The 19,061-nt window shown below is 51.2% G+C and overlaps 1 protein-coding gene across 1 annotated transcript in view; it reads left to right on the top strand.

Annotated features, from left to right (window-relative positions):
* The first annotated feature begins 507 nt into the window (after positions 1–507).
* The window catches only part of RAI1 (retinoic acid induced 1), a 218,834-nt gene continuing 200,280 nt past the window's right edge, over positions 508–19,061 (top strand). Inside the window, exon 1 of the mRNA XM_083585560.1 lies at positions 508–900. The gene's annotated coding sequence lies outside the window, so the exon portion shown is untranslated. The remainder of the gene's footprint in view (positions 901–19,061) is intronic.

The raw sequence follows: 19,061 nt of genomic DNA, 5'->3' as shown, positions 1-19,061 counted from the left end.
AGATATCTGACGGCGGCTCTCCATGGGTGTAGCCAAAGGGGGGAAATAAAAAGGAGATAAATAAAAAGATTTAACTAACTGAGGTTCTGCCCCCCAACAAAAATCCCGGCTAGACCCATGTGGCTCCCATATCTCCTCTTTCCCAGGCTAACTAAACATACCCGGCTCCTTCAACCGCTCCTCATCAGGCTTGGAAACCTGCCCTGAACTAGAAAACGCCGCAAGCTTTCCTCGGAGGGGGGTCTAAGCAGCCTTTCCCTGCCCCCACACTTAGGGGGCGGGGAGTAGAGAAGCGCCGCGAGCCCCCCAGCAGGTGGCACTGTTGCCCTTGGCAAGGCCACCTGGCTCTCCCCACCAGCCCCCCCCCACCCCGGGGGGAAATCGGAGCGTGCGTTTCCGACAGCATCCAGTTCTGCCTCTGAACTTTCTTCTCTCCCCCCCCCCGCCAGCTCCCTCCCTCCCTCTTTCTCCCTCGGTCTCTTCCTGTGCAGTGTGGGATTTCACTTCCCCGCCGCGCTATGGCAAGGACGGGCTCTGCTGAAGCAGCAGCAGCAGCAGGCAGAGCCGCCGAGGATCAGGGCCCGGCCCGGGGGCGCCGCCACCGCTGCGCTTAAGCTGGCGAGCTGACGGGGCTGCACCGGGCTCGCCTTCCCCGTTCACACGACCCTTCCCCACGCACCCCGCAAAACCCCCTCGCGCCCCATCCCCAACCTTGCAGCCTTCCCCGTTGCTCCCCGATTGCGCTCCCGAGCCTCCGGATCGCGGGCAGCGCGCAGCGGACGGGATCCGCTTCGGAGGATGGCTGGCTCCGGCACGGATTTCCCTGGCGATCGGCGGCGGCAACAGCAGCAGCAGGCGGCTCCCTGCGCGCACTGAGGGCGGCGGGGAAGGCGACGCGAGGTAAGACCCACGTCTGGTCCTCCCGGACCCGTTTGCTGCGCGCGTTTGGAGGATCGCGCGGTGCGAGGGAGGGGGCAAACCAGCCTTCCGGGGCCAGGAGGTGCAGATCCGCGCGCATCGACCCGCAGAGCCATCCACGCGCGCGCGCATTCTTCGCATTCTTGCATGCGCGGGGAGCGGCGTTTGCGCGTTACGGAGCGCGGGGATCGGGGAGGTTGCGGGGCGGCGGCGCTGGAACGATGGACGCGGAAGGGGACGAGGCGGTCGTGGGAATGCGTACACGGAGCGGGATGGAGAGAGGGATGCGGGGAGGATGGGTGCCTTGGCTTGATCTCTCTTGCATTCCCCCAACCCCCAAAGTACCCAAGTGAAAGATCCGTTCAGGATCCAGGGTAGGGCCAAATCGCGTGGGTAAGGACGGAAATCAAATAACCACACCTCTTTTGCGCTACGGTGGTGGGCTGCAACCTAGGTGGTCTCGGGGGTGGGGGTGCTGTAACATATGGTGGGATTATTCTTGGTGGTACGTGCCCTGTTTGAATTACGCTTGAGTAGGACTCTCAGAGTCCGGGATACCCTCCTCAAGTCGTGCACTAAAGAGCCCAGGAATCTGCCCCACACTGACTCCCTTAGCTTTGTTGACACTGGCAGGGGCTTCCCCATTGCCATGCCCTTTCGCCAGGGCTTGAACCCGGGACCTTTCGCTTGCCAGGCCTGTCCTCTGGGGGTCCCAAGCTGAGAGAGGGCCCTTCCCCAGAGACCAGCCGCTGGAGAGAGGGTAGAAAAGGAATGCAGACAAGCGAAAATATCATCTGGGGCTGGGCCTAGCAGCAGCCAGACAGAGGCTTGGCGAGTGTGCCTCTTTGTTTTGCTTTGCCTCCAGGAAGAGAAAAAGCTGTTTTTGCAGAAGGGAGAAAAGCTCCAAGTGGCGAGGGAGAGGAAGAAAGGAAGGGGGAGTCCGGACAGCAGCTTGTTTCTTGGCTTTGCGTGTTTGTGTGGGGTGCCAAGGGCTTTGGGGCAGACGAGTCCTGGCATCCAGGAGCCAGCCGGTGCCATGGGGGACGTGGCTCGCACCCTTGGCACCGGCTGGGGTCCTAGCCGAAATGCCATCCTTGCAGAGGGGGCAGGTGGGTGCTCCCAGAGGCCTTGGCTCCCTTGCCCTTGGCTGACCAGCTCACCACCACAGTCCAGGGAGCGATGGGGGTCGGGTGGGAAGGGTATTCAGTTTCTCAGGCAGGGCTTTGTGAGCAAGAGGCGGCTGGAAAGGAAAAAATCCCCCACAAACCCGCTCAGGGGGGCTAAGGAGGAAAAGGGGCCTCTCGGAATGACAGGCGAGATGTGATTTCGGGCTTGCGGGTTTAGGCCTGCAGCTGGAGAGCCTTGTTTTGAAAGAGGCTTTGCAGGCTTCCTTGCAACGGTGCAGGCGGAGAAATCGGAAGGGCGCCCCACAGCTCGGCCTGGGCCCCGGAAGGTGTTTTCCGAATCCGTTGCTCTGCCCCAGAATGGGGGCGGATGGCGTCAGCGGTGTTGTGGTCTGGGGAGCACAGTGCCCCGCTAGGCAGGCTGCTTCGTTTTTGCAGACGTTTCTTCTGATGCTGAAAGCTTTTGTTTATTTATTTATTCCCCTTTCCCAGAAGGATGAGTTTGCTCGCAGGCGGCGTTTGATTTTGTTTTCTTTTTAATTTTAATTTCAGGAACTGTTTTTAACGTTGCTGCCTAGTGCTATGGCATTGTGGTGAGCCTCAGCGATTTATAAACATCCATCATCGTCGCGGCAAGCAAGGAAATGGCGATGATAAAGATAGCGCGTCTTATGTATTTTATTTTTCGGTATTTCTGTACCACCAGCTAACAAAAGCTCTCTGGATGGTTTAGGGGGGGAAATAGTTAATGCCATAATTTTTAAAAATAAAATTTAACATGCATATAGTATTTAGGGAAGAAGCTCAAAATAGCTTCTCATTATTTTAGTAACTGCTCACAACAGTCCTGTAAGGTAGACCAGATTATCCTCACATGGCAGAGGAGGGTGGGAAGGTTGCCTAAGCCTTCCCTGAGTTCTCAGACGAGGCAAGATTTTTGAAGAGGGGATAGTACAATGAGCTCGTGAGCAGGATTTGAACTCGGAGCAACAGAAGGAATGAGAGATTATTGTATTTTTGTCGTGGTATAAGAGATAGAAGTTAGGTGCAGCAAAGGGATAGAAATAAAAACACTGGAAAACGGGGTGGGAAGTTGGCAAAACAAAAGAAGAAATATTATGCATTGGAGTGTATATGTGAAACTTTGAAAATTTAATAAAATATAACTGGAAAAAGAGATTTTTGAAGAGGGGATGCCCCAACTCACATACAACTGCCTTTTGTTGCTCTGGTGATAAACCGCCCTGTGTCTTCTGAGCATGTGCAGAGTATAGTTGCTTCAGCCCTGTGGGCCACTGTGCATCTAAGCCCATGTGTCATGACTGTACATGCGTACCCTTCAGTGTGGGTGTGCGTGAACTGCAAAGATATTGGCTATGTGTATGCAACTCCTGCGCATAAGGGCATTGCGACAAATCTATGTGCTGGTTTTAAAAGTTGCATTTGACCTGGCCATGCTTCTTGCGTAGGAAATACGTCTACCATTCAGTGAACACAGGTAAACACGGTCCACACCCACTGGCCTCGAGTCAGGGCTGCTTTGGGTCAAGGTCCACCCGAACCTGCTTTCCTCTGCCAGTGCAACACCAGCCAGCCAGATGCTTCGGAGAACTTGGAGGTGAGCCCTACAAGTGAGCCTGCTCCCCTGTATCTGTTACTCTCAGGTATATTGCTTCTGGACCTGGAGGTTCCTTAATTAGCCTGCCAAATAGGCACCACATAGACTTCTCCATGTAACTGGCTGGTTCATATTTAAAGCCATCTCGCTAGACCAGGGGTAGGAAACCTGTTGTCCTGTGCAAGTGGTTAGGCTGCAATTCCCACTGTCCCTGAACATTGGCCAGGCTGGCTGGGGTACAGTTTTCAAAATTAGCCAGGTGCATTTTTCACCTGGATTTTGACCACTTGTGACCAGGTGAAGATTCCTGGATGACTCCTGACACCTCCACCATCTGGACATGCATGGCTGGGGGTCCTTGGATCTGGACTGTTTTCCACGCACTAACACACCATCCTGTAGAATATGGTTACCAGATTTTTTTCAATGAATCTGGGGATTAAATTTTTTTTAATTTTTTTTGAAGCTGAGTAGCAAGAGGGAGTCAGCAGTGGGGATGGTGAGGCAAAAGACCCTGGGCCCAAGCACACATGCATATTGTATAAAGGTGCAAAGCCCTTTTTTGCACCCTGTGAAACATAAATGTGCAGTTTTTAAAAAACTGGGCAACAGCGCGTTGCCCGCCCGTGACTAGGCGCAGTTTCTCTGCCAAGCAAGGTGCAAAACCCTTCTTTCGCACCCTGTGAAACATAAATGTGCAGTTTTTTTAAAAACTGGGCAATGGCCACCCGCCCGTAACTCCTGAGCCTCCCCCGATTGGTCAAAACAAAGGGGGCAGGGGGCAGGAGATCTGTACCGCTGAGTGTCCCCAGTTTCCCTTTGGCAGTGGTGGCGGCAGCGGCAGTCAGCAGCCCAGAGCCAACTTAGTAGTGCAGTTGGCTCTGGCTGGCTTCAGGAGCTGCTCACTGCCATGTTGTCCACTATTTTTCCTTGCCGGAAGTCCCCATATGATCTGTTGTGCACAAGACACATCATATGGGGACTTCCGGCGAGGAAAAATGGCGGGTGCCATGGCAGTGAGCAGCTTCTGAAGCCAGCCATAGCCAACTGCGCTACCAGACTGGTTCCGGGCTGCTGAGGCTGCCGCTGCCACGTTTCCCGGGGACAGATTTGCAAATCTGGGGACATTCCGGGGACGGAATTTGTCCGGGGACAGATTTGCAAATCCGGGGACTGTTCCTGGGAACCGGGGACGTCTGGTAACCCTACTGTAGAATTCTTTCAGTTATATTTTATCTGCACAATCGGAACGAATTTCAAGAACCAGAATGCCTTTTCTGTGCAGCCTGGGCAAGAGCAGGCGCCATTAAGAAAAGGGGGTAGGAATAGTCCAATATAAATGCAGGCGGTCCCTGGATAAAGTGACTTTTCTTCTTTAGGTTCTCAAAGTATATGCTAGGCGAAAGCTCCCTGGATAGCTCAGTTGATCAGAGCATGGTGTTGATAATGCCAGGGTTGCAGGTTCGATGCCTGAATGGGATAGCGGCATATTCCTGCATTGCAAGGGGTTGGACTAGATGACCCTAAGAATCTCTTCCAACTCTGCAATTCTATGATTCTAAGTCCTATTCCTGACCATTGTCATTGCTGGCTGGGGCAGATGGGAGCTGGAGTCTGGGGCGCCCCAGGTTTGCCATCCCTGCACCAGCAGCATCACCCGCGAGTGTGGAGAGGCTTCAGCTCCCCTCTAGTGGACGTGCGCATAAATTCATGCGCGCGAGCCCCAAGGAGCAATGTGCTGTACGCAGCCTGTCATTTCTCACCCTGCAGCCGGGGAGGTCAATTTCAATCTGCTGATAACGAAGCACGGGACAAGAACATTCACTTCTTGGCGTACCTTTTGACCCAAAGAAAGAGGAGCCGCTTTGAAAATCGGCGCAGAACAGTGTTACTGCAGATCAGAGTCCATGAATGCAGCCTGCCGTGGTTGGCGGAGAGCCTTTGGGAAAGCACAGCGGAGAGGCCCTGGGCATGAGAGCAGGGACGCTACAAGGGTATCCCTGTTTTCTCTTGGGAAAAGTTGGGAATGCAGTCCTGAACTTGGAATTGCCAAGCCAGGGATACTTAATGTGTCGCAACAAACGTGAGCAGCTGGACTCCGGTGTTTATTCTTAAAGTGCAAAGCCACGTGGGGAGGGGGAATTTGAAGTGAGAAGCAGTTGTGTAGGAGTGCCTGTGCTTAACCCTTCCCCATCTGCCATTTCTCCGTTCCAAATCACCAGGGGCATCGAAAGATGCCGGGCATGGGCCAAGGGGACAAAAATTTGCATCCCGTCTGCCACTGCCATTTTCTATGTACAGACGCAGGTTTAGAATTTGAATGGCGGCACAAGGCGAGCCTGCTAATTTCCTATCCGTATCGCCCCAGATAAGCACAATTAATCTGCCCCCACCCCCAAATCATCCCAAATCAGTTCCTACTCAATTCATTTGTCCCCAATTAATTTCCCAACAGATCCTGCTCCAAATCAATTCAATTCCTTTTCAATTAGTCCCATTCATTAAGCCCAAATCATCTCTAGATAAAGTCCTCTTAAATTAATTTATTTCCCCAACTTAATATCCTACCCAGAAACCGAGATCACCCTCTCTATTCGGTTTCCTCTGAATTCATTGCACACCAAGAAACATTTTTTGGGGGGGGCGTACACACACAAAAAAATTCTGGGGCCCATGGACGTACCCCTAGCAACACCCACTTAATCAGCTTCCCCCAAGCATGTTTCGCCTAGTCGTCTTCCTTAACGAGGGGCTGTAGGTCAGTGCTGAGCCTATGTTTCCAAGGGGTCGAACAGCAGGGGGCGGGAAAGACCCTACTCTGCCTGAGACGCTGGGAAGCTGCTGCCAGTCAGGGTAGGTGGTACAGGGCGAGACGCCAATGGTGCTGTGGTCTAAACCACCATGCCTCTTGGGCTTGCCAGTCAGAAGGTTGGCGGTTCAAATCCCCATGACGGTGGTGAGTTCCTGTTGCTCTGTCCCAGCTCCTGCCAACCTAGCAGTTCGAAAGCAAGTAGATAAATAGGTACCACTGTGGCGGAAAGGTAAATGGCATTTCCGTGTGCTCTGGTTTCCGTCACAGTGTCCCATTATGCCAGAAACGGTTTAGTCATGACCCGGAAAGCTGTCTGTGGACTGGACTTAACCATCCAGGGGTCCTTTACCTTTACCTTACAGGGCAAGATGAACAAATAGTTTAACAAATAGTTTAACCTGGTATAAGGCAGCTTCTTTGTTCCAGCCCCCTAATGCTCCACCTACACTGTGGAACTCCCTGGCTCTTGATATCAGGCAAGCATCTTCACTGCCTGCTGAAAACATTTTTCTTTGGACAAACCTACCCAGACATGGGTGGTGCTGTGGTCTAAGCCACAGAGCCTAGGGCTTGTTGATCAGAAGGTCGGCGGTTCGAATCCCCGCGACAGGGTGAGCTCCCGTTGCTCGGTCCCTGCTCCCGCCAACCTAGCAGTTTGAAAGCACGTCAAAGTGCAAGTAGATAAATAGGTACCACTCAAGCGGGAAGGTAAACGGCGTTTCCGTGTGCTGCACTGACTTGCCAGAAGCGGCTTAGTCATGCTGGCCACATGACCCGGGGAAACTGACTGCGGACAAACGTCGGCTCCCTCGGCCTATAGAGCAAGATGAGCGCGCAACTCCAGAGTCGTCCACGACTGGACCTTACGGTCAGGGGTACCTTTACCTTTACCCAGATATCTAGAACACTGACCTGTTCTCGGATCTGTGTTTAGCTTATCACTGATTCTGAATGCTTTTCAAAAGTTGCTTAAAAACTTTCTGACAGAGCTGTTTGACCGTAGGACAGTCTCCCTTGGGAGGTTGTGGACTCTCCTTCCTTGGAGGTTTCCAAGCAGAGGTTCGGTGGCCGTCTGTCATGGATGCTTGAGTTGAGACTCCTGCATTGCAGGGGGTTGGAATAGATGACATTTGGGGGTCCCTTCCAACTCTACGATTCTATGAACTGTTTTTCCCGGTAACCTTACTGCTTAATTTTTTCCAGTAAACCTCTTTGAGGCTTTGTTTTTGTTTTTTTTTCCATTTGCAATGATGATGATGATAACAATAATAATAATAATTTATTATTTATACCCCACCCATCCGGCTGGGTTTCTCCAGCCACTCTGGGCGGATTCCAACAGAATATTAAAATACGATAGTCTATTAAACATTAAAAGCTTCCCTAAACAGGGCTGCCTTCAGATGTCTTCTAAAAGTCCGGTAGTTGTTGTTCTCTTTGACATCTGAGGGGAGGGCGTTCCACAGGGCGGATGCCACTACTGAGAAGGCCCTCTGCCTGGTTCCCTGTAACTTGGCTTCTCGCAGTGTGGGAACCGCCAGAAGGCCCTCAGTGCTGGACCTCAGTGTCCAGGCTGAACAATGTGAGTGGAGACGCTCCTTCAGGTATACTGGGCCGAGGCCGTTTAGGGCTTTAAAGGTCAGCACCAACACTTTGAATTGTGCTTGGAAACATACTGGGAGCCAATGTAGGTCTTTCAAGACTGGTGTTATGTGGTCTCGGCGGCTGCACCCAGTCACCAGTCTAGCTGCCGTGTTCTGGATTAGTTGTAGTTTCTGGGTCACCTTCAAAGGTAGCCCCACATAGAGCACATTGCAGTAGTCCAAGAGAGAGATAACTAGAGTATGCAGTATATTCCTTCTTTTGAAATAAATACGTAAAGCAAGATGTCTGCAGCCATGCAAGCCGCATGGCCTCCGATGGCGCTGTGCATTCCAGGTCCCTTCTGTTTGCCGCTCGCTGCCCTTGTCCTCCCTTGCACAGGCTGTCTGACCTACGTGCACAGGCTGCACCAGCGGAGAGACAGGAGCTCACCAGACATTCTCCCTCTCTCTGCAGGCGCTGCGCACCCAGCATGCAAGCAGCAAGGCATCAGGTTCTCTCAGCAGGGCATGGCAGAGTAGCCTGATCTTGCTCCGGAAGAGACCTAGAAGTGCCAGGCTGCATCGCAAAAGGTGGTGAGGCGGAGAGCGGGCAGGCTTTTAGCACTGTCTAGGCAACGCACAATAATATCGCTGATGCTGCCATTGAAAAGCAATAAGACGACGGACCATCGCTCGGTTGTCATCATACATGCTTACCATACAGAGGGTCCCAGATTCAGCCCTGAGCACCTGTAATTAAAAGGGTCCAGGGCTAGGAAAGGCTGCTCACAAGTCCCTGAAAGCCATTGCCAATTAAGAGCAGGGAATTCTGGGCTTGGCGGAAGAAAGATCTGGTTCAATATACGGTTGCTTCAAAATAAAATAAAATAAAAACTAATCACCGAAAAGTGCAGCAGCAGGGTATTTCATCAGGCCATATGCAAATCAAACAAACAATACACAGTCGTACCTTGAAAGTCAAACGGAATCCGTTCTGGAAGTCCGTTCGCCTTCCAAAATGTCCAGAAGCCAATGTGCGGCTTCTGATTGGCTGCAGCAAGCTCCTGCAGCCAATCGGAAGCCCTGTCAGACATTCGGGTTCCAAAGCACGTTCGCCAACCGGAACAGTCACTTCTGGGTTTGCGGCGTTCGGGAGCCAAAACGTTCGAGAACTAAGCTGTTCGAAAAGCAAGGTACACTGGTACCTCGGGTTAAGAACTTAATTCATTCTGGAGGTCCGTTCTTAACCTGAAACTGTTCTTAACCTGAAGCATCACTTTAGCTAATGGGGCCTCCTGCTGTGGCTGCGCTGCCGCCACACGATTTCTGCTCTTATCCTGAAGCAAAGTTCTTAACCCGAGGTATTATTTCTGGGTTAGCGGAGTCTGTAACCTGAAGCGTATGTAACCCAAGGTACCACTGTATAAGAAACAGAAATGATGCACCAATATAAATCGAGACATTCGTCTTACCCGAGCTGGCTTGGATGGTGAATACTGAGCAACTTAAGCCGAAACCAGCCTAGGAAATAAAAATCCTACTAGGTGATGTAAAAGTGTTTCGGATCCTCCATCCTCCTGGAGACACGCACCAGCCTTAGTGGTGACCACTCTTAATCTCGTTGGGCAAAAGATTCCTGCATTGCAGTGGGCTGGGCCAGATGACCCTCATGCTTCTCTTCCAACTCTGATTCTAGGAATGGTGGAGCCCATGCCATTCAGAGCTCTGGAGCCCACTGATTCTAGCTTGGCCCCCTTCCTGCTCACTGCTGAGTTCTGCAAGGGGCAATGCCAGAACAAGGAAATAAGGGGAAGCTGGCAGTCAGGGTGCAATTCAGAAAGCAGGAAGGTGGCTGAAGGCCAGACTGAGACTGGCGGGGTAGGGCTGTCTTTGCCCCAGTAGACCAGCCTCCACTGATCAGCCTTCCACAGCCTAGTGTCTTCCTCCAGATCTTGTTGAACTCCCAACTCCCATCACTCATGATCCCTTGGCCATGTTAGGAGGTGGAATCCAGCAACATCGCAAGGGTACCATGTTGGCTATTCCTTTCCGCGCTTGGTGGGAAGCGTGTCTGCAGATGTCTGGCCTCCTTTAATAATAATAATAATAATAATAATAATAATAATAATAATAATAATTTATACCCTGCCCATCTGGCTGAGTTTCCCCAGCCACTCTGGGCGGCTTCCAACAGAATATTAAAATACAATAACCTATTCAACATTAAAAGCTTCCCTGAACACGGCTGCCTTCAGATGTCTTCTAAAAGCCTGGTAGTTGTTGTTCTCTTTGACATCTGATGGTAGGGCGTTCCACAGGGCGGGTGTCTGGTTCACTGTAACTCAGTTTCTCGCAGCAAGGGAACCACCAGAAGGCCCTCAGCACTGGACCTTTAATGCCCTGCTAAGGTTCCTTGCAGACATGAGTTTCTTCTCTCAAGATAGCAGGCACTTAGATCCTATCTGATTATATCCACGTCTTGCCAGACCTCAAGAGCTCCCATTCTAGAGTTGCCATTTTGCATTTTTAAGCATTCCTTTGTTTTCTTACATCCTACTTCCCCTTATCCTATTGAGCTCACATTGATATCTTCAGCCTGAGTTTTACAGAAGGTCCATCCATGTGTAGCAGAGGCAGTTGCAACAAAGCCAAGGTACTACCTGCCTAAGGGTCTTCGCTTGGTGGTCTTCGTTGATTACATAGCTGCTTTAATTGCTTTGAGAATCATGGGGTCCGCCTGGCAAACTCTTGCCGGGGAGGGCAGGTGATGGTGGAGGTAGAAAGGCAGTTGATGGCTGCAGAAAATCTCTCGCCCAATTTTAATTCCTGCTGGTTATGTCTGTGTGCCTGTTTCTCCCATGTTTTATAAGTTGATGACTTGTGCAGATTTCCGTTAGGCTGGTTCCTGCAGGGTGTCTGGTTTTACCTTGTTTTCAGCTATTTGCGTTAACTCAAGGCCCTAGATGTTTCTCTGCATGTTCTTTCACTTGCAGGTCGGTGCATCATAGGGTTTGTAGCCTTACTAAGCGCAGTCGTCCTTGTTATGCTTTCTAGCTGGCTGTCGCGGTGCATGATGGGTTTTGCAGTATAGAAGTTGCACTGCCCTTTTACTGTTCTCAGCTATGCGTATCTTTTGTTCTCGTTTGCACCCTGTATTGTAGGACTTGAGATGGCAAGAACTGGCTAAAGAAAACACTGGGGGCATGTAAATGCATAGGAATAAGACTGTGAAAACGCTGCTAAATAATAATAATAAACAATAATGCAGAATATCCAATGCCTCTCAACAATGAAAATTTCCTAGCCTGCTGTGGTTGTTTTCAACAGATTTTTCTTTTTTTTTTAAGCTGACTGTGTTACAACTGCCAGATTCAGCAGGACTCAGCAAGGCAGGAGCCATGATACTCAACCTGAATTCTGTATTTTGCTAATTGAGATCTAATGGTGAAATTCCTTGTTCTCCTACTGCAGCGATTTTCAGACTCTATACCTTTGGCAAATCCCTTCCGATGTTTGTGATCGCTTTACTGATGGTTTGTTCCTCATCCTACGTATGCTTCTATATTTGTGATGGCTCTATTGTTCGAAAGCCGCTTTGCGATTCATTTGAAGGGAAAGCGGCAAAGAAATATAATAAATCGACTCAAAACCACATCAACATCTCTGCTGAGGAGACGTCTCCCTTTCATGCCTCCCACTTCATGCCTTTTAAGCTGCATTTATTTGCTTGGGAGATCTATACTCCGTCTTTCGATCCAGTGATCTCCAAGGTGGCTTGCAGAAGATTCAAACGTGACATAGGTCTGGAGGGAGCTATTGTGTAGGTGGCGCAGTGGATGTTTTAATAGAGCCATATCCCAGGGGCAAAGAATCAACCCCACCCCTCCGTCCTAACAAGTCTCTCTGGTGGCTATTTTTCTTTTAATGTCTATGCTAATTGCTTCCATGCAATTAATGTCACGTGCTGTCTGGCCTCGAGAGTGCACCCTGGCATGCACCTCCTCCATTTCAGCGGTGGATCAACAGCTGTGGACTGGCTACCTGCGATGGAAGCGAGTCTGCTGTTGTTGACCTTGCTCTGGAGGAGCAGATTTCAAGGAATCCCAAGGTCCCCGGAACACAGTTGAAAAAACACTCAAGCCAAACGAGTGTGTCTGTTTTTCAGCTTTCAGATGTTAGGCGGTACGACTCCCTCGGCATCCTTAAACGAAAGAGACAAACCATTCTCCAGATATCTCCTGGTGAAAATCAATGCCAGCTGAAACAATACCGGCGAATCTCTTTTTTTAATTGCTTTTGTCGATGTCGAAACAAGCCGACCGGCTAAGTTTAAGGCCCCGATCGCACCCTGCCAGTCAGCCATTTTGTTTGCACGGAAGTGGACCCGTCTCGAGGTGGGTAGGCCCCGACTCTCGGAGACTGCAAGTCCCAGCAGGCCCCGTGCCATCTTGATTTCGGCAGCTGCTGAAGCTGCTCAAATCAAGATGGCACATTGCCTGCTGGGAGTTGTAGTCTACGCAGCCCAGGCCGACCCACGTTAGCAGCCACCACCGTCACGAAACGGCTTTCAGTCGGGCAGGCCGGGTTGTTTTCTGCCGGGAGACATTGCTTTGGTCGGGTGCAGAGGCCTCTTCGGTTTGCGCCACTTTGCCAAATAGGCCGGCGTCTGTGACCTTGACTGCATCCATTTCAGGTGTTGCTCTCCAAGGCTTGCGCTCTGACAGCTCTTGCTCAGAGCAGAAGCCGTTCCCAGAGCCTTTATGACAGCTGGGCCCTTCTTTTTTTTAAAAAAAAAATCCCCGCACATCTCTGCAAAGCAAAACACAGCAGATTGCAGAAAATCAGATGGACTGGGGCGAAGGGGAGGCTTTTTAAAAGTAAAAGTAAAAAGGCCAAGCCGGGTTTTATTCTCCCTTTGAGACGAGCAGAGAAAATCTATACCAGAGGCATGAAAGGGCAATAAAGACAGACTTTCCCCCCTGCTTTTGCTCTCCCCACACACCCTGAACAAAATTAATTGACTGGATCTTGCCCTTCGTGCAGGAGCCGGTGCACAAGACAGGAGCTGCGTTGTCCCTAACTTGGTGCCGTGCTCCAGAGTTAAAGGAGAGAGCTGCTTTTCCTCTGCTCCCGAGGACTGGAGAATTAATGCAAACCCAGCCAGTCCGCAGGAAGGATCTTTCTGTCAAAGGAGAAACCCCATTGGTTCTTGGGCCTTCAGTGTGAGAGCAGCTGTGTTGCATGCAGAAAGTTGCAGGTTCAAGCCCCTACTCCAAGTAAAAGGTACGGGCCAGTCTTGCCAGACTCTAGGGTTGTGCGCTCATCTCACTCTATAGGCCGGGAGCCAGCGCTGTCCACAGACACTTCCGGGTCACGTGGCCAGCGTGACAAGCTGCATCTGGCGAGCCAGCGCAGCACACGGAACGCCGTTTACCTTCCCGCTGGTAAGCGGTCCCTATTTACCTACTTGCACCTGGGGGTGCTTTCGAACTGCTAGGTTGGCAGGCGCTGGGACCGAATGACGGGAGCGCACCCCGCCGCGGGGATTCGAACCGCCCACCATGCGATCGGCAAGTCCTAGGCGCTGAGGTTTTACCCACAGCGCCACCCGCGTCCCTACTCCAAGTAGGATTGCATAAAAGCCTTGTTACCCCTTCATCTTCCGACACCTCCTCTTCTCCCTCTCCTCTTCTCCCTCTCCTCTCTCTGACCTCTTACCGTTGTCCCACCACCACACCCCGGGCTCTGAGTCTTCTCCCCTTGGGGTGGTGGTGGTTCCCCAGCTGCTTCCTCCCACCATTCCTCTGCATCCAGCCAGTCTACGGCAGTGGGCATCATTGCCTCCTGGTGCAGTGAGTTCCAAAGTTTCACTAGACATTTTGGGAACGGGCTGCTTTCTTTTACCTGTCCTCAATCTTCCAACATTCAGCTTCCAGGAGTTCTGGTGTGATGAGAGAGGAGGTCCTGATCCCTCCCCACTCCTCCGGGTCTCCTCCTCTGGGCTGGGCTCCTCCCAGTTCCCCAATCTTTTTCCACCCCTCCTTCCCCTCTGGCCTTCCCCTCCTGCCAGGACTTTTCCATGGGCCTCATGGCAAACTGGGCTGGGGAAAAGGGTCTCAGGGTGCCACGCTCATGTGACTTGCCACCTTGGTCATGGTTAGGGCTTCCTGGAATAGTCTTTGATAACTTAGGAAGTTGTGTTGCATTTGCCCCTCTAGACTCTCCAACTCTACAGTTCTGATTCTAGGAAGTCTTTCCCATGACCTGCTACCTTGACGCTTCCAACTGGGAATGCCAGGATTGACCCTGAGAATTTTAGCATGCCAAGGATGTGCCCCTTCCACCGAGTTATAGGCCCTCCTGAAGGTATGGCGGATGGGGGCAAGGGCAGCCAGTTACCATGAGCAGAGTGGCAAAGAGATGCACACATTGGAAGCTAGTTGGTGCTCCTGGATCTGGCATTTGAGCGTACGGCACTGCGTTGCCCTGAGTCAGGCTGCTGCTTCATCTAGCTCAGACGTATTCTTTGGCGATCACTCGTAGCCGAGTAAGATTGTCTTCCATAAGCACGGTTTTTACAGTGAGTCCGTAAGTGACTATGGAGGCCAATTCTGGATCCACACGTCCTTCCACGGTGGGGACATAGGTTTCCAGATGGGAGTTGATCATGGTGAGGGTTTGCCAAGTGTGCCTTCCTCTTAGCACGTTTCTCCCTTTCATCCTGAGTTTGAAAGCCCTTTGGTAAAGGCTGTTCTCCAGTTGGAGTGCTCACAGGCAAGCGTTTCCCAATTGTTGGTGTTTATACTACATTTTTTTAGATTTGCCTTGAGAGAGTCTTTAAACCTCTTTTGTTGACCACCAGCATTACGCTTTCCATTTTTAAGTTTAGAATAGAGTAGTTGCTTTGGAAGATGATGATCAGGCATCCGCACAACATGACCAGTCCAACGAAGTTGATGTTGAAGAATCATTGCTTCGACACTGGCAATCTCTGCTTCTTCCAGTACACTGGCACTAGTTCACCTGACTTCCCAAGTGATGTGTAGAATTTTTCAGAGACACCGTTGATGGAATCTTTCCAGGAGTTGGAGATGGCGTTTATAAGTGGCCCATGTTTCACAAGCATACAGTAGTGTTCACCCACTATTCTGGTTGCCCAGTGCCTAAAAAACACAGGTCTGAGAAGCTTTCTGTTTGTCTCATGCTTTTGGGGCGCTGGTCTGAGTGATTTTCCATTTGCCCCTGCTTTTTACCTTCGAACTGGATCAGAAATCAACCCCCAGCAAACCCAATTGACGTTTCAGCATTGGGAGCAGGTTTTCCCAAGGGAAAGTGGCAGGGCATTGTGAACAGCCCCTAACTGGCAATGGCTTTCCAGGGTTTCGAATGGGTGGGTGGGTGCCTCTCCCAGCCCTGCGCCGAGAATTGAACCTGCAGAGCTGCGACGCTTCCCCAGAGATGTGGGAACATGAGGAACCTGTCTTATAATAAACACAGACCATTGGTCCGCTGATTGGCAGAGGTTCTCAGGGACTGAGGTCTTTCCGCAGCCCTACCTGGGAACGTGGGTGGATTGAACCTGGTACCTAAGACAGGCTCTGTCCTTCTCTTCGCTTTCATTCCTGCCTCACGATTCTGCCTTCAAGTGTTCCTTTGGACTATGAAAGGAGAAGTGAGGAAAGGGAAGGGAGGGAGGGAGGGGGGAAAGAGGTACCAAGGGGCCGAGGGGATGTCAGAAGGACTCCTCTCTCCAGGCAGCTGGTGCGAAGAGAAGGATGCGACAGAGCCCTCCCGGGGCCCAGAGGGAGAGATGGAGATTAAATAGCAAGAGAGCTGTGAGGCTAAAGTAGCTCAAGGCAAAAGATCAGCATGGGGAGGAGGAGGAGGGGGACAGGTTGGGGGTGCTTGCGAAGGAAGGCAGGGAAGTGGGAGGGGGAGAGACAGAGGGAAGCCACCAAAACACACAATTCCTTGCTTTTCGACATCTCTCCAAGATGCAGCTACGCTATACAAATCTAGCCAGCGTTGAGCCCTTATCTTCCAGGAGCAGAAACAATTGGCCTGCAGGAAGGAGAAGGGGAAGGCAAGGGAGGAATTGGAAAAGGGAGAGAGAGAAGCAATCTGTTTGATTGACAAACAAAACAGGGGGGGGGTGGAAACAGCCCCCCCCCCAAGAAGGAAGAAAGGAGGAGGAGGAGGCAGCAGCTGTCTGACTGACACTTTCGCTTCGACACCTCCCTCCCTCTCGCTGCTGATGGTGCCTCTGCTCCTGCTGCCAGCGAGATGTTCTGACTGGCTGTGTTCAATGTCAGCCGCTCGGCAGCAAATGCCATTGACAAACCTGCTGCCTCCAGCTGCGGCGGAGCTGGAACGAGCCCCAGATTATACCGCAAAGCCACCGGGGGAGAGCCGGGGCAGCAAATGCAGCATCTCAGCGCTGCCTGAGCTCACGCTCTCTCCCCCCACTCCATCTTCGGGGTTCTGCCTCTCCCCCCCAGGCTTCTGCTCTTAATTTGGAGACACGGTTGTACCCGTTAAGCGTTTCCTCTTCCCACCCAGCTGTCCTGGCCAAGCCACGAAGGAGCTGGCTGCGCACGATTGCTGATCTCGTGATCCGGACAAACGTCCCACCTGCCAATGGTAGGGCCGGGGCGAAATGCCAGGAAGGATGTATTATTTCCATGACATTCAGCCTTGTTTTGTCCTGGCTAACGATGTCCTTTCTTCCACTACCGGCTTTCTCCCTGTGTCTACTCATGGGCCGTTCTTGCAATTGGGGTGCAAACCTTGCCTCTGCCACAAATTCACCCTGTCAGTCTTCTCCAAAGGGTGCCCATTCTGCCCAGATATTTTGGGCCACAACTCCCAAGCACCCTGAACAGCGCAACCACCCAAGGGAGGCAGCAAGGTGGGAGGGCAGCTGCCTGCAACATGGGGAATCGTCCCCTTAGCCTACCTCGCAGGCTCGTTGTAAGAGATGAAATCATGCAGTGACATTGTGTGCCATGCACTCAGAAGTGCTAATTTCAATAAGTCATATTATGGTACCATCAGCCCCGCATGGAGGCCCTCAGTGCAGTACTGCCTGCTTCATCTTTGCCTTTCAGAGCTGCCAGTTCCAGCCTGAAGAGCTGAGCGCACTGCTCTCCTCGGCCTCTTGCACAGCCCCTTTTATATGCTCTGCCTCTGCCACAGTGGTGCAGTTTTCCCAGGGTCCTAGCTCCCCCCTCCTCCCCTTCCACCTTGCTAACTCCTATGAGAACGGGTTTCGTTCCAAGCCTAGCTCTGAGCTCTTTTGGTAGAGTCCACACCGCACATTGAAAGTGCCCTGAAACCGTTTTAAACAGTCATGGCTCGCCCCACCCAACGAGAGCTGTAGTTTGTAGGGGTGCGGAGAGTTGTCAGGAGGCTCCCCTGCTCCCAGGGCAGAGCTACAATTCCCAGAGTTGCGTGGGAAGAGGGATTGCACGTTAAACCGCTCGTGGGGAGCAGGAGGGACATGAATAATTCCCGTTCCCCTCGCAGAGCTACTACAGTCTCCAGAGTGGTGACCTAAATGTTATTATCTGCCTGACCAGGGTTGGTAACAGAATGCTAGACTTGATGGAGACCTTTGTTCCGATTCTCCTTATTTTGCAAGAAGCTATCTTTAGTTCAGGGCTCATCCAGGTTGCATTTTGTGCTGTTTCCATGCTTTAAAGCTCAGTGCCTGAGTGCTTTTTTTTTTTTTGCCTGCGCTTCCCCTGCAAAATACTCAATCTTTACCACTGAATCGGAGCAAACAGCAGTCCACGGAAAGCCCAATTGCTGTTTGTTCCGATTCAGCCTTAAAGAGCGGCTTTTCCTGGGGAAGACGAATGTGGGGCAGCACTCAGATATGGAGCTTGAAAGCATGGAGGTGCCTAGAAAGTCTGGGGCAAAAAAACCTCCCAGATTGCCGTTCGTCTCTCTCGCATTACACCGGAACTGGTGGACATCCAATGAAACTGAATATTGGAACATTTGGGGCAGATAAAAGGCAGTACTTTGTCACACAGCACTGTTAAACTGTGGAACTCACTCCCACAAGAGGAGTGAAGGCCACCAACTGGGATGGCTTTAGAATTGGATTGAACAATTCTAGACATACAGTGGTACCTCTGGTTAAGTACTTAATTCGTTCTGGAGGTCCATTCTTAACCTGAAACTTTTCTTAACCTGAAGCACCACTTTAGCTAATGGGGCCTCCTGCTGCTGCCGCGCCTCCAGAGCACGATTTCTGTTGTCATCCTGAAGCAAAGTTCTTAACCCAAGGCACTATTTTTGGGTTGGCAGAGTCTGTAACCTGAAGCGTATGCAACCCGAGGTACCACTGTACTCTAGAGTTTTTCTTCTGATCGTATAAATCTTTCGCCTTTTTAGAATTGGATTGGACAAATTAATGGAGGCTTTCTACAAGCCATGATGGCTGTGCTCTGCTTCCACAGTTGGGGGCGGTACTAAGAAATTATTATTATTATTATTATTATTATTATTATTATTATTATTATTTGTACCCTGCCCATCTGACTGGGTTGCCCCAACCACTCTGGGTGGCATCCAAGAAATATAAAAGCATAATAAAACATCAAACATTAAAAACTTCCCTATATAGGGAAGTAGGGCTTCTGAATACCAGTTGCTGGAAAGCCCAGGACGGGAGAATGCTCAGGCATAGAATCGTAGAAGGGACCCCGAGGGTCAACTAGTCCAACCCCTGCAGTGCAGGGATCTCAACACACTGTGCCCCATCCAATTTGAAACCATACCAGACCCTGCTTAGCTTTGCAAACGTGCTAGCAGTTTTATCGCTGCACCACCGGGAGGTCCTGTTTGCAGGTTTCCTGCAGCATCAGGTCAGCCCCTGTTGTAACAGGATCGTGGACCAGATGTTCTTATAAACAAGGCCCTCCCAAGTGTCCCTATTTTCCGGGGACAGTCCCAGATTTACAGAAGCCATCCCAGTTTCTGATTTGATCCCAGAATGT

Source organism: Podarcis filfolensis, assembly GCF_964270895.1.
Source record: "Podarcis filfolensis genome assembly, chromosome: 14".
Lineage (NCBI taxonomy): Eukaryota > Metazoa > Chordata > Lepidosauria > Squamata > Lacertidae > Podarcis > Podarcis filfolensis.
This window is presented reverse-complemented; position numbering and strand designations above follow the sequence as displayed.